This window comes from Papio anubis, chromosome 8 (genome assembly GCF_008728515.1).
Source record: "Papio anubis isolate 15944 chromosome 8, Panubis1.0, whole genome shotgun sequence".
Taxonomy (NCBI): domain Eukaryota; kingdom Metazoa; phylum Chordata; class Mammalia; order Primates; family Cercopithecidae; genus Papio; species Papio anubis.
This window is the reverse complement of record NC_044983.1, coordinates 75,407,480-75,411,594: the sequence shown is the minus strand read 5'-3', so window position 1 is coordinate 75,411,594 and position 4,115 is coordinate 75,407,480. Positions and strand designations below refer to the sequence as shown.

At 43.0% G+C, this 4,115-nt stretch overlaps 1 non-coding gene across 1 annotated transcript; it reads left to right on the top strand.

Moving 5' to 3' along the window:
* The first annotated feature begins 449 nt into the window (after nt 1-449).
* Nucleotides 450-513, top strand: LOC116268726. The gene has a single exon (XR_004175896.1). It is a non-coding gene; the product is annotated as a U7 small nuclear RNA (small nuclear RNA).
* Nucleotides 514-4,115: the final 3,602 nt, after the last annotated feature.

Genomic DNA, 4,115 nt, shown 5'->3' with positions numbered 1-4,115 from the left:
GAAATTTGCTGGGAGTGGGTCATTCTCAGCCACTGAACATTCTGGAGGGTTGTGAGGTCAGTCCAGCTCACTGTCCACAGAGGACCTGTGCAAATACACAGGGTTTTAGAAGCCTAGCAACAGAAGGTGTCACGATGCATGGGACTCTGATGAATCTCAGACCAAATCCTGAAAACAACTTATGACCTTGACCAGAAAAAGAGAAGGTGTGTGTGATCAGTTTGTTAAGTTCTGCAAAATGCGTGGAATTTTCATGAGTGACTCTCATTTTACCCATGCTGTTCCATCCTAAAAAGTAATATATGTCTTGCAATCACTCCTTCAAGGCAGGTAAAACCCTGATGGGTATGCAGAGGCTATTTGGTATCTCTGGGGAATATGAATGCAAGGGAATGATAAGGAAGCACACTGTTTATTTGGCAGCACTGAAAAAGAAGAGTTAAAAAAAAAAGTGTTAACAACTCTTGCAGAATTTGTCTAGCAGGCTTTCCAGTTTTTGCTGTAAAGACCCATTGAAAAAAAATAAAAAAGAAAGAAAGAAAGGGAGGACTAAATGATGAGAGCACACTTTAGCCATTGTTTGTCTACTCGACCAAGAGCATAGTAAAAATGCATTGTGTATTATGATCCAGCCCACAGTAATGATGCATCACCTACTTACCTGCCTGAACTAAGTATTTCATAAAACAATACTTCATAATGTGCAAAGTACTCTAATGTTTTCTATTACACTCTTTTTCTTATTTTTAGAAAACACTGGTCATTGCCTGTTAAACTGAGTGGGCAGTGGCTGTCAATTTGCAATACACTGCCCCAGGTGACTTTAGAATGATTTAGTGATATGGTTAATTGGAATTGAAATTGCATTCTGTAATGTGGGTTGCTGGAACATTTCAGAGCTTCAGCCTGTGCAGAGAATGTTGATGTTTGTTTTCGTACTGCTCCAGGCAGGTTTAGGAGCCTGTTAACCCGGCACGCCCAAGCCATCCTTGGTGAAAGGTCAAGAGTCTGCGTGAGCAGAGTCAACTCCTGCAAGTCCCTCAGCCTCAAGGCATCTTCCCCGTCTCCACCCACAAAATAGAAATCCGTCAAAATCTCATTGATTCAGACTCTGTGACAGAATGAAATTTATAATTTATTTAGGGGTGATTACAAATGCTTGTCTCAGAAATGCAAATTTAGTCAAGTAATCATTTTGAATTCCTACACAGAAAATTTCAGAATCTTCTCTCTGTCCTCTAAAGTGCTAACTGAGGTTCGGGCATTGAGAAAGTGAAACTCCCGCACCTCGACCACTACTCTTACCTCCCTCTGTCAGGCAGAAGCTGAATCCAAAGAATTTGTAGTGGCCATTTCCTTGGGTTATTCAGAGAGTGAACACAAAGTGTTTGAGGCTAGTGGCCTCAAACTAGCCGGAGGAAGCCCACTGCACCCCCATGTAAGAAGGGCAGGGCTAATATATAAAAAATTTATTTTACCAGTAACATTATGCTGAGAAAAAGGAATGTTTTGAGTGTTAGATATTAGTGTTAGGGTTGTCAAGGCAGAGATGCCCTTAAGATCCACTAGTGAGGAAACAGGAGGCCTGGATCTCTTTTGGTGAGAAACTTAAACCCAAATGGAAGGATTCATCCTCATCTTTGCTCTGGGACCTGGGAAGTCTTTTTGTTCACCAGTGTACATACTTAGTCATGAGGGTCTGGCTTAGTCTGCGTACTTAAAAAGCAGATATGGGACAAATGACAGAGATATGTTGGAATCAATCCCTTCCTGGGAGGCCTGTGCCTGGCAGCTTTCTCTTTATGCGGCATGAGGGCAGGTGACAGGATGCAGAAGGTCTCTGCTGTCCTCTGACACTGTGATTCTCCTCCCAGATGGTGCCAGCTCCCCAGCATCAGGGTGTCCAGGGCAAGGGGCAAATGCGTGTCCAACCTCTTTCTTTCCAGCCTCTGGTGTGGGCTCTGACACGGAATCCCTTGGAATCCTCCAACTAGAGGCGCAGAGATTGAATAGAGAAAGACTCAGCCCTTTCATAGCATCAGGGCTCAGCAAAGGCACCCCTTGAGGAAGGAAGATGGGGTGCAGTAACACCTGCATTATGATAATGCTGAGGCTTTGGCGAGATCTGCTCTTAGTCGTACGGTTATTTGGCTGATTTTTACTTCCAGTCTGGTATAATTATCTTTAGGCACCCATTCATCTACTGCCTTAAAGATAGAAAAACTCCCAGATTTTTAAAATAGCATTTCCACTCTTGAAGTTTTTTTGTTTTTGTTTTTTCCCCCTGACATGCTGGCTGTGCTTTCAGGAAATTAGACCTTATTTAAAGCCCCAATATGTCTAGTTCTTTATGTTAGGGAAGACATGATGTTTGGAACATATGTAGGAGATTGGCTGAAATATGTATCTGTTTGTATCTATAAGATCAATGCCTGCTGCCTGGAGTATAGCTCCTACAGGGCCGGGCCATGCTTTCTACTTGTGAACTACATGAGGGTCAGCAATTGTGCACAATACAATACATGTGAACTATAGAACAGACTGACAGATCTTGCTTATGGGGTAGGGTCACTGTGAATCAGAAGAGGCTTCTTACTGCTAGGACTTATGTAATTACCAGGAATCTAAACTGAAACAGTGGTGCAGTGTTAAGAGTAAAACCAACTATATCTTCTCAGTGAGACATTATAGTAAATGGGTGGCCCCATTTTCTGCAGATTGACAAGATCATTAATAGGCATAAGACCTATAAGAGGGCTAACCATATATTCACTTTATAGAGGATTTCAGTGCCAAAACTGTTAATAAAGTTAAAATGAAATAATTTCCATGACTATAAATTGCCTTTTTTTTTTTTTTTATTTCTTGAAACAGAGTCTTGCTCTGACTCCCAGGGTGGAGTGCAATGGCACAATCTGGGCTCACTGCAACCTCTGCCTCCTCACTTCATGTGATTCTCCTGCCTCAGCCCCCGAGTAGCTGGGACTACAGGCACATGCCACCACGCCTGGCTAATTTTTGTATTTTTAGTAGAGATGGGGTTTCACCATGTTGGCCAGGATGGTCTTGAACTCCTGATCTCAGGTGATCCACTCATCTTGGCTTCCCAAAGTCCTGGGATTACAGGCGTGAGCACCGCGCCCCTCCTGGATTGCGTTTTTTTTCCTCTTGCAATCCCTCAAAAGACTCACGAGTATGTTTGTTTTTCAGTTTTTTAAAAACTACATTTAACAGATGAAGAAACTAAAATAGGAAGAATTTAAAATTCAAGACTATTACTTTCCATTTTTGAATAGTTTTCACTTAGATGATCTCATTACATTGTCATAACAATCCTATAAGAGGGTGCTATTAGGATTAGTTCTATTGAGGTGGAAAAAGATTAGGAGAAGCTGAAAGCGTGAAGTGCCATAGTGCCTTGCCTCTGTCCCCAGAGACATGTGCTGAAGCCAAGGCAAAGTCTTTTGCCCCTGAACCCAGGGGCATGCCCGGAAGCCAGGCTGGACTGCTTGTAGGGCTCCTCATGACAGAGCAGAGGCAGCAATGTGGTAAGTAGGCCCCAAGCTTCACTTGCCTGCCACCAAGCTTTACTTAATTCTCAGCCCTCAGTTTTTCTGCCCTGAGTTTTTCCAAGGAGAGGCTGGTTCAAGAAAATATGAGATAAGCAAAGGAGAGGAAAAGGCGATTCTTTCTAAGCCTACAGCAAGCCTGGCTTATTTTACTTTATCAGAGCAGAATAGCTCCTAGGCTGGAGTAGCCCAGGACCTATCCAGAGTTACTAGCCATGAGGGATTTGCAATTCAAAGAGATTATAATTCTTTAGAGGATGAGACCACACTACTCACCAGTTGGCCCAGGAACAAGCCCTTGATTCATCCTTGCCAGCCCTCATTCTCCTCAAGGAATAAAGGAGAGGGGATGAAGGAAGAATATAAGATAGACTCGAGCCCCTTATGGGCTAAAAATCATTTGTGTTTTATAACTGAAGATACCAAGGTTCAAAAGGTCAAGTGGCTTGTCCCAAGTCATGCAGCTGAGCACAGATAGGCTGCAAACCTGGTCCTCTCACTCCAAGCACAATACAATAATGGCATCCATCCTAGCCTTCTGTTTGA